Below are 12,001 nucleotides of genomic sequence, written 5' to 3'. Positions count from 1 at the left end.
ATTGAAATACATTAAATATCCACTGAACAATAATAAAATTTTCAATTTAAAGAAATCAATAAGCTGAAATAGAACTAGAATATAATCTTATAAGTATCGAAATTACAAATATCATGACAAGAATGTAGGTGTAATCAATTATGAGGTTTCATCCTCAACCTTAGTTGAGGATTTTAGCCTCTCATGACTAAAAACATCAAACACACTTGTAATGAAAACATAAAAAATAAATGAAACTAAAGTAAAATAGAGAAGATAGAAAGAAAAAATTAATCTAAATTACAAAAGAAAAGAGCTAAAAACATGTTCTGAAAAAAAATGTGAATATCTCAAGTGGTGCCTATCATGGAATTTTTATAGCAAAATATTTGGTTAAACCCCCATATTTTTAAAATGACACCTCTACCCCTAAAAACCCTAATAAGAGAAAAGAATGGTATTTATAGAGCTAACTAGGGTTTCTGTGAATCCAGGTCAGCATAGGTGAGCTCGCGCGCACTCAGGCGTTCATAAGGGCTTCCGCGGCACAGCGCATGAGCGTTGCTTGCGCTGTGTGCGGGGGATGCGCTCAAGCGCATTATGTTGCACTCGATCGCTTCTTTCAGGGGAAAGATAATCTACCTGCTTCTCTGTATTTCCACATGAAAAATCGTCATTTTTCTCTCAATGACCTGCAAAACACTAAAAATACCAAAACTAACAAAAAACATTAGAAAATAACAAAGTTAAAGGTTTAACTAATGCAAATTAAGGGGGTCCAAATATGCAATATTTGGCACTCATCAAATACCACTCGGCAATTCACAGAAGCAATTCCGCAAATTCCTCAGCCTATAGTACAGGTTGAGCATGTAGGTTGCTCAATGCAAAATTTTGCAAGTCAACAATTTCGCATGTTTGCCGGCACTGAAGGACCTAGGGCAGCAGAAGCCTAAATGACAAACATCCAGTTACTACATGAAATGCTCGGGTGTACTAACGAGCAGAAGTTCAGGTACATAGGGTTAAGATTAACTGAAGAGGCCGTGATGAGTGCCAAATATTGTCTATTTGGACCCCTTGATTTACATAAGTTAGACCTTTAGCCTTGTTATTTTCTGATGCTTTGGTTAGTTTTTGTGTTTTGTAGGTCAATAAGTGAGGAATGGCAAAATTCATGTGGAATTGCTTGGAAAATTCGAAAGTTCTGAAGAATTCGATCGATCGAACCTAAAAGTCGATCGATCGAATTTTGCCCGAAGTCGATCGATCAAATAAAAGTCGATCGATCGAATTTTCCCAGAACTTACTTTTGCAGAAGCGCGCCAGAACACCCAATCAGGAGCTTCTCCATGACAAAAAGCAGTTCTCCCTCTGATTTTCGCAGCAGAACACGCTGGTTGCATGACCTTGGTTGTCTCTAGCAAGAGAGGAACCCTAGAGGGGGTTAGATGAGTCATTTTACATGTGTTTCTAGCCCTAATTTCCCTCTATAAAAGCCATAGCCATACCTCCTTGTTGAGAGAGTTCAGAAAACAATAGCTAGGTTTAATTTCGTGCATTTTGTAGTGTATTCCAGTAGCTTTTGTTCTTAGACACTTTCTTTTTGTAAAGCTTTCCTTTTGTTTCCATGGTTGTTCTTCATTTTCTTGTGGTGTTCTTAGTCATGGAAGGCTAGTAACCTCAACTAAGGTTGAGGATGAAACCTTTCCATTGATGACACTCACACTCTTGTTATAATACTTACACATTTGATGATATATTATATTTGTTATTCAAGTTCCATTCATTTAAATGCTTTATCTTTTGCAATGAATGTGGTTGTTGGTAGATATAGGACATTTAATGTGTTTCAAACGATGGATACATTGTTTTATCGGTTTGAATGATGATATCCATTGTGATTTGTTCATTGAATGGATACATTGGATGATTTGATTTCAAATGGGTACTCTTTGTGATTTATCTTTGATTTGGATTCATTTAATGGTTCTAGAGTATGTGGTTGAGAAACTTGAATGACACCCTAAGCTTAATGTTCTTTGGGTGTTCAAGTGGAAACCAAGAGTGTGAGTTGTTGGATTTGGTTTCGTAGATTCCTTAGCCTTAGTTCCTTTTAATTTTCATATTTCATTCCATCTCTTTTATTTAGTCTTTTGCTCTTAAATCAATCCTCAAACCTTTGGAACTAGGTTAAAATGAAGTTGATTAAACAAGACACCAACATTTGACCATTTCCCTGTGGATTCGACCTCGTACTTGCACACACTATATTGCACACGATTCGTGCGCTTGCGAGTACTCATTAAAACACACATGAAGTTTTTGGCGCCGTTGCCGGGGAAATCGGTTCAAAAATTGGTTTTTGTTTGATTGATTTTGTTTTTCTACTAGTTAGATAGATTTTTGTTTCATTTTCCTGTTGTTTAGCTTCTGTTCTGCATTCTAAGTCCTTTCTTTGTTTTTCCCGGATCTGTTCTGCAGCTTCTGCAACTTACTGGGTGCCCTGAAGAATCGATCGATCGAAAATAAATTCGATCGATCGAGTTAGCATTTGCCTCATATAAAGTCGATCAATCGATCGAAATAGACTTCGATCGAGCGAACTTTCTGCACAGCAGCAGCTCGGAATTAGGTGAGTATCTCTGTTCCAGTACTTCTTTTAGTCCATTTTGTTCATTTTTGTTCATAATTTGTTTCTGTTTAATAGTATTTTGCTGTTTGTTTAATTTTCTTTTAGTTCGTTATAATTTAGTTCAAATTTTGTGTAGTTTGTGTTTCATATTACCCTCAATTTGTTTTATTTTGTTCTAACAAAAGATAAAAAAAAAAAAAGAAGAAGAGAGTTTCTGTTCTGTTTTTGTTCCTGTTTCTGTTTCTGTTCCTGCACAAATATTCGATCGATCTACTACAATTTCGATAGATCGATTTTCGATCGATCGACTTTAAATTAGATCGATCGACCTCAACTCAGAAGGCAGCTCCTGGATAAGATTAGTAGCAGAAATTTTTACCAAAACTTCTTTTTGGTCCCAATTTGTAAGTATTCTTATTTTTACTTTAGCTGCTATCTTTGTATGCATTTTTTTTAGTCTTTACATTTTATCTTAGTTGTATTATTTTTCTTTGATTTAAAAAAAAAAAAAAAAAACATTTCTTGCTAGTGTGGGTCTACTTAGCTATCTAAAGGCAATGACAAGGTGAATTCTGGCAAGGAAAGGTCTTGGGATTTAAGTGTGTCCAGTGTGACCCCCCTCACCTACAAGGGAACTAGCCTAGATTGTACTTTGGAGAATTTTGTTCCCCATTAGAAAATTCTTTTCCTTATTTTTGTTTGTCTTTTGATTAAACATTTGTGTATGCTTGGTGTATGCTTGGTAGAAGATCATTGAACCTAGACTTGACATCTTTAGATCCCGAAATTGAAAGAACTCTTAGGAGAAGGTTTAGAAATTCTGTTGAGATGGGAGATAACATGCATGCGAATGAGAATGAGAGGAATCGGGGGGAAAACGTTGATCATACTAGGACACTTAGGGATTTGTTTGCACCCGTTGCAACAAATTCTCCTTCATGTATTACCCCCAACCAATGCCACTCACTTTGACCTCAAGCCTCATGTCATCTAACTCCTACCCATATTCCATGGCTTGGACCTCGAAAATCCTTATAGCCATGTGAAGAAGTTCAAGGACATCTGTGCCACCTTCAAATTTCAAAATTTTTCTGAAGAGTCTGTACATCTTAGGCTTTTTCCTTTCTCACTCCATGATAGAGCCAAGGCATGGTTGGATTCAAACATGCCTGATTCCATCACTTCTTGGGAGAGCTTGCTAAACAAGTTTTACAACAAATTCTTCCCCATGTCCAAAGTCAATGAGTGTAGGAAGGAGATAAGCTCATTTACTCAAGAAGAAGATGAGAAATTTTCTGAGAGTTGGGAGAGATTTCAAGATATGCTGATTAAGTGCCCTCCACATGGATACGAGAAGTGGAGACTCGTGCAATTTTTCTATCAAGGATTAACTCAATCCAACCGTAGCATGATCGAGTCGATGAACGGAGGCACATTTCTGAGTTTGACGGGAGAGGAGGCGTATAGGACTTTAGATCAGTTATCCGACAATTCCCAACAGTGGGATTTTTCAAACTATCGAGATAAAGCTGCTCGCATTCAGAAGAAGGGAGGCATCTACGAGGTTAAGGAGGATATAGAATTAAAAATGAAGATAGATGCCCTCACCAAAAAGGTCGAAGCCCTAGTTGTTAGCAAATCCATGAATGCTGCCAATCCATTCCATGTTGACTGCTGTTCCATCTGTGCTAGTCCCATGCACGTAGGACAGACTTGCTCATCATTGCCGGCTTTTGTCGAGTCACCAATGGAGCAAGTGAACGCTTTCAACGACTATAAGAAGCAAGCCAATGGACCTTTCTCCGAATCGTACAATCCAGGGTGGCGGAACCACCCTAACTTTTCTTGGAAGCAGAACCAGCCTATGGCTCAAGGGGGAGTTCCTCACCAATCCCATACTCAATACCCCCTGGATTTCATCAGCCGGTTCACCATCAAACCCGTCCTCCCAGCCAGCACCATCATACCAAGCCCCTACTCAAGCCCCTGCCTCTTCTTCATAGTCTTCTTTGGAAGACACTCTTAAGGCTTTCATTCAGCTTACAAGCCAATCCATCAATGACATGAAGAATGGTACCATGGTGAACACTCATGCTATTGCCAAGATGGAGACCCAGATCGGGCAAATTGCTAGTCACCTAGGGGAGAGAGAGAAGGGAAAGCTCCCTCGTCAGCCTATGCCAAATCCAAAGTTGCAGTTCCATGAGGGAAGTTCGTCAAATGCAGTGCATGGGCTGGAGCATGTGCAAGCCGTTGTCACACTGAGGCTAGGGAAACAAGTAGACAACCAAGTGGTTTACCCTGAGGAGAACCCTGCTGCACAAGAAGGACAAGGAAGCAAGAGCGTAGAGAAGAGAGATGCCGAGCCATCTACACTAGCTCCGACCATAGAGACTCCTCCTAGGTCGTTCATACCTAAGGCGCCATTCCTTGATAGACTTCTCGCGCCAAAGAAGGGAGGAAAGTTCGAGGACATTCTGGAGGTGTTCAAACAAGTGCAGATCAACATCCCGTTCTTGGATGCCATCCAGCAAGTGTCGTCTTACGCTAAATTCTTAAAGGATTTGGTAACTGTAAAGTAAAAAACCAATGTCCCGAAAAAAGTTTGCTTGACCGAGCAAGTCAGCTCAATCCTCCAATGTAGGCTGCCTATCAAGTATAAGGACCCCGGATGTCCTACCATTTCCTACACAATAGGCATCAGCCACATTGAGAAGGCACTGCTAGACCTTGGAGCCAGTGTCAATCTCCTGCCCTATTCAGTTTACCTGCAATTGGCGTTAGGAGAATTGAAGCCCACCTCTATGACACTGCAGCTGGCTGACCGGTCAGTTAAGATACCAGTTAAGATACCAGCTGGCTGACCAGTCAGTTAATAGTGGAGGATGTTTTGATTAAAGTGGACAAGTTTTATTTCCCCGTGGACTTTATAGTGCTTGACACCGAGCCGGTACAGAACGTTGGAGTTCAGATACCGGTAATCCTAGGGCGACCATTCTTAGCCACGGCTAACGCCTTGATCAACTGTAGGACGGGGGTAATGAAGATCTCCTTCGGCAATATGACAGTGGAGCTGAACATCTTTGACATCAGCAAAAGGCCGAGGGAATGTGATGAGATCGGAAGTGCCTGCTTGATTGAGGAGATCATAAAGGAAGAATCAAGCACTAAAGACCCCTTGGAGGCATGCTTTGCTCAGTTCGGAGAGGATCTGGACTTGGATGAGTTACTTGAGCAAGCAAACGCCATTTTAGAGTTTGCTCCTCTGGTGAGCAAGGAAGAATAGGAGGCAACAGTACCTGAGCCTCCTAAGAAGGAACTTAAGCCCCTGCCGGACAATCTTAAGTATAAGTTCCTAGGTCCAGCCGAAACTTTGCCTGTAATCATAGCTTCGGATCTACATGCTTCTCAGGAGGAGAAATTGTTGGACGTATTGAGAGAGCATAAGGAAGCTATAGGCTGGACCATAGAAGATATTAAGGGAATTAGCCCCTCGGTGGTTATGCACAAGATACATCTGGAGGAAGACACCAAACCATCAAGGGAGCCACAGAGAAGGCTCAACCCGACCATGCAAGAAGTCGTCAGAGGAGAAGTAATCAAGTTGTTGGATGCATGAGTCATCTACCCAATCTCTGACAGCAAATGGGTGAGCCCCATTCATGTAGTGCCCAAGCGAGCTGGAGTAACAGTCGTGCAGAACAAGGAAGGCGAGTTGGTCCCAACTCGAGTACAGTCTGGATGGAGAGTCTGCATCGACTACCGTAAGCTGAACACCGCCACTAGGAAAGATCACTTTCCTCTTCCGTTCATTGATCAAATGTTACTGTTTTTTGGATGGTTATTCTGGATATAACCAGGTCCCTGTGGACCCTGAAGACCAAGAGAAGACGACCTTCACTTGTCCATTCGGGACGTTCGCCTATCGACGCATGCCCTTTGGCTTATGCAATGCACCCGCTACTTTTCAGCGGTGCATGATCAGCATCTTTTCTGACATGGTGGAGCGTTTCCTAGAGGTATTCATGGATGACTTCTCGGTTTTTGGGTCATCTTTTGAGGAGTGTTTGCACCACCTCACGTTAGTCTTGGTGAGGTGTAAAGAGAAGAACCTGGTGCTCAATTGGGAGAAGTGCCATTTTATGGTACAACAAGGAATTGTGCTCGGGCACGTCATCTCTCGTCGGGGGATAGAGGTAGACAAGGCGAAGGTAGATCTGATATCCAACCTTACACCCCCACAAACGGTGAAAGAGGTTCGCTCTTTTCTGGGCCATGCAGGATTTTATCGGCGATTCATCCAGTACTTCAGCAAGATCGCCCGGCCCTTGTGCAATCTGTTGGTGAAGGAGGCCCCTTTCATTTTTGACGAGGACTGCAAGAAGGCATTTGGGGCCTTGAAGGCAATTCTGACGTCCACACCCATCATTCGGCCCCTGAGCTGGGGTACACCTTTCGAGATCATGTGTGACGCATCCGATTATGCTGTTGGAGCTGTGTTGGGGCAGTGCATTGACAAACTTCCCCACGTCATTTATTATGCAAGTCGAACTCTGAACGACGTCCAGCTGAATTATTCGACCACTGAGAAGGAGCTGCTGGCAGTCGTATTTGCTCTGGACAAGTTTCGATCCTACCTACTACGATCGAAAGTCATCATCTACTCGGATCACGCGGCATTGAAGTATCTTTTCTCCAAAAAGGATGCTAAATCTCGCGCTCATCCGGTGGATTTTGCTCTTACAAGAGTTCGACATTGAGATTCGGGACAAGAAGGGCTCCGAAAACGTGGTGGCTGATCATCTCTCGAGGATTACCGTGGACTTCACGGAAGAAGCCGTCCCCATTTCTGAGACCTTCCCCGATGAGTAGTTGATGCATATTGCTCATGTTCACTCACCATGGTTTGCTGACATAGTGAACTATCTTGTCACCGGTCAAATGCCTTTGCATTGGGGGCGGCAAGATAAGTCCAAATTTATGTCCATGGTGAAGAATTTTTTCTGGGACGATCCTTACTTGTTCAAGTATTGTCCCGATCAGATCATTAGGAGGTGCATTCCCGAGCCTGACCAATCTAGTGTCATCTCCTTCTGTCATGATCATGCCTGTGGAGGCCACTTCAGTGCAAAGAAGACAGCTGCAAAGATTTTGCAGTATGGTTTTTACTGGCCTACCATCTTTCAAGACGCTCACACTTATTGTGTTTCATGCGAGTGCTGTCAGAAGCTAGGGAGTATTTCACGCCGAAATATGATGCCCCTCAACCCCATTCTTATTGTTGAGATCTTTGATGTGTGGGGCATCGATTTCATAGGACCTTTCCCACTCTCCTTCGGCTATCTGTATATTCTGGTTGCAGTGGACTACGTGTCCAAATGGGTGGAGGCGGTTGCCTGCAAGACCAATGACCACAGAGTTGTGGCTCAGTTTTTAAAAGACACTATATTTGCTCGTTTTGGTACTCCTCAAGCAATTATTAGTGATGGTGGAAAGCATTTCTGCAATCGGGTCTTCGAGCAGCTGATGAAGAAATATTGCATCACGCACAAGGTTGCCACTCCCTATCACCCTCAGACGAGTGGACAAGTGGAGGTTTCAAACAGAGAGATCAAGAGGATTTTAGAGAAGACGGTTAACCCGTCAAGGAAAGATTGGTCTCTCCGGTTGAACGATGCATTATGGGCGTACCGGACAGCTTTCAAGACGCCGATTGGCATGTCACCTTACCGTATCGTGTACGGAAAAGCATGCCACCTGCCTGTGGAGTTGGAACACAGAGCCTATTGGGCCATTAAGCAGCTGAATTTCGATCTCACAGAGGAAGCTCCAACTCAATGAATTGGAAGAGCTGAGGAACGATGCTTATGATTGTGCTAGGATGTACAAAGCACGGATGAAGAAGGTTCACGACCAGAACATATTGAGGCGATTCTTTGAGCCCGGTCAGAAAGTCCTTCTTTACAATTCACGTCTGCATCTGTTTCCAGGGAAGCTCCGATCTCGATGGACAGGCCCTTTCATAGTTCGATTAGTGTTTTCTTATGGGGCTGTTGAGATTGAGGATCCAAAAAATGGCAGCAGGTTCAAGGTGAACGGGCAACGACTGAAGCCATTTTTGGAGTTACAGAGCTCGGAGGTTGAGACGACCCTTTTAGAGGATCCGAGTTACTTGGAGTGATTGTCGTCAGGATGGAAAGTCTGGCTGAAGACTGAAAACTTAGCGCTTGTGGGAGGCAACCCTCATCATTTTTCCTTATCATTTGATTTTATTTCTTGTGTTTTAGTTGTGATTTTCAGAACAGTGTCTGCCGTTCAAGTTTGGGGGAGCGCTTCTCTTGCAGTGTGCCTAACTTGCATCACCATTTCGGTATTGTATCTCTAGCCACATTGGGGACAATGTGTTATTCTAGTTTGGGGGTGGGGTAGACATTTCTGTCTGTTTTCATTTTATGTTTGCTTTGTTAATACTTGTTAATACATACCTTATTGTTAGTTGAGCATGGTTACATCTTACTATGGTTTGCATCTCATTGGTTTGTTTAACATTTTGAATTTTGCATATCATTAAAATCTAAGATCTTTTGACTCATCTTTGGATTAGAGAGACTTGACATGTTTAAATTGTTTATCACAAGCACATTAGCATTGTTTCTGTGGGGTATGAGATTTGAATTAAAAATAATGTATCTTGAGATTTGTAGAATGACTTGTTGATGAAACCTTGGCTTATTGTTATATATATATATATATTTTAAAAAAAAATCTGCTTAGAATAATATCACCAATTTGACTTCCCATTGAGTAACCGGGCCCCTTGCCTCATTAAACATTGGGTGTTCGCGTAAAAAGATGAGAATTTCAACTTGGATGATTGTTTGGCTAGTTTGACTTCGTAGCCTTTTTGACTTGAGTAATTAAGCCCTTAGGGATGTTTTTACATCTAGTGCCCTAAAACCATCTGGTTTGGGAGTCACTGGCCTAACACTCGTTACATGGGTCAATTAGAAAGCTTAATGGAGTCAAGCATTGCATAGCCGACACAAAAATAATAAATAAACAATAATAAACGTAAGATAAGCCTTGGTTATTTGATGGAAGTCCTGCGAATTTTTGGATATATGTGCTTTGAGAAAAATCGAAACCCCATGACTCCATGTTATTCACACCTTACACTTTTGACCATGTGTTGTCTCAATTTTCCATCTATGAGTTGATCGATTTTTGATAACATGATAATATGATATTCATTTTGTTAAATATACTCATGATGTGTGAACCATGTGTTTGAATGATGATTTTTGCTCAACTGATAATTCAGTACTTCAATGTTTGTGGGTATCATTTCTGACAAACCCTCACGAGACTTCACTCGTCCACTAGGGAGTTCTAGGGGTTTAAAAGGCTTGTTGCATATGCTAAATGCAATCGTTTCTCCCACGAAAGAGGACTTATGTTTCATGCTTTGATTTTGTTTTCCATTTTGTTTTTGCTAAGGGACTAGCAAAATGTAAGTTTGGGGGTATTTGATGAGTGCCAAATATTGTCTATTTGAACCCCTTGATTTACATAAGTTAGACCTTTAGCCTTGTTATTTTCTGATGCTTTGGTTAGTTTTTGTGTTTTGTAGGTCAATAAGTGAGGAATGACAAAATTCATGTGGAATTGCTTGGAAAATTCGGAAGTTCTGAAGAATTCGATCGATCGAATTTTGCCCGAAGTCGATCGATCGAATAAAAGTCGATTGATCGAAATTTTCCAGAACTTACTTTTGCAGAAGCGCGCCAGAACACCCAATCAGGAGCTTCTCCATGGCAAAAAGCAATTCTCCCTTTGATTTTTACAGCAGAACACGCTGGTTGTATGACCTTGGTTGTCTCTAGCTAGAGAGGAACCCTAGAGGGGGTTAGAGGAGTCATTTTACATGGGTTTCTAGCCCTAATTTCCCTCTATAAAAGCCATAGCCATACCTCCCTGTTAGGAGAGTTCAGAAAACAGTAGCTAGGTTTAATTTTGTGCATTTTGTAGTGTATTCCAGTAGCTTTTGTTCTTAGACACTTTCTTTTTGTAAAGCTTTCCTTTTGTTTCCATGGTTGTTCTTCATTTTCTTGTGGTGTTCTTAGTCATAGAAGGCTAGTAACCTCAACTAAGGTTGAGGATGAAACCTTTCCATTGATGACACTCACACTCTTGTTATAATACTTGCACATTTGATGATATATCATATTTGTTATTCAAGTTCCATTCATTTAAATGCTTTATCTTTTGCAATGAATGTGGTTGTTGGTAGATATAGGACATTTAATGTGTTTCAACCGATGGATACATTGTTTTATCGGTTTGAATGATGATATCCATTTTGATTTGTTCATTGAATGGATACATTGGATGATTTGATTTCAAATGGGTACTCTTTGTGATTTATCTTTGAGTTGGATTCATTTAATGGTTCTAGAGTATGTGGTTGAGAAACTTGAATGACACCCTAAGCTTAATGTTCTTTAGGTGTTCAAGTGGAAACCAAGAGTGTGAGTTGTTGGATTTGGTTTGGTAGATTCCTTAGCCTTAGTTCCTTTTAATTTGCATATTTCATTCCATCTCTTTTATTTAGTCTTTTGCTCTTGAATCAATCCTCAAACCTTTGGAACTAGGTTAAAATGAGGTTGATTAAACAAGACACCAACATTTGACCATTTCCCTGTGGATTCGACCTCGCACTTGCACATACTATATTGCACACGATTCGTGCACTTGCGAGTACTCATTAAAACACACATCAGGCCGCTCTATGGTGGTAATCTTAAAAGGAATCAATGCGAATGAACCTACCACCAGGGACGACCATAACATGGGCGCAGTTTGTGGAGGAGTATAATCGACCATTCTTTCCTAGGGCTCAGAGGTAGTTAAGAGCCATTGAATTCTAGAATCTAGTGTAGGGAAGTATGACTGTGGAGCATTACTCTTCGAAATTCGTTGAGTTAGCAATGTTTGCCACAAACCTAGTCCCAAATGAAGAGTCAAGAGCGGAACGTTTCGAAAATGGACTGAACCCTCGCATTAGAGAAAGGGTGAGTTGTCATGAGATAAGGGATTATGCCAAGCTGGTTGACATAGTGTCTCTTGCTGAGAGAGGGATTCGTGAGTCAACTGTTACTTACGAATTGAAAAAGCGATCGATGCCTCAAGCATCCTACCCTTCCAAAAGACTTGTTGTAGGTGATAATTCCCAACCATATGAGAAATGGAATTTCTCCCTAGTAGTAAGAAACCAAAAATCTCCATGTGGCAAGTGTGCGAAGTTGCATAATGGGGATTGTAGGTTTGAAAATTAAAGTTGTTATCAATGTGGCCAAACTGGCCATTCGTAAGGGACTGCCCAAAAGG

Source organism: Alnus glutinosa, chromosome 14 (genome assembly GCF_958979055.1).
Source record: "Alnus glutinosa chromosome 14, dhAlnGlut1.1, whole genome shotgun sequence".
In the NCBI taxonomy this organism is placed as follows: Eukaryota; Viridiplantae; Streptophyta; class Magnoliopsida; order Fagales; family Betulaceae; genus Alnus; species Alnus glutinosa.
Note: the sequence above shows the minus strand (reverse complement) of the source record.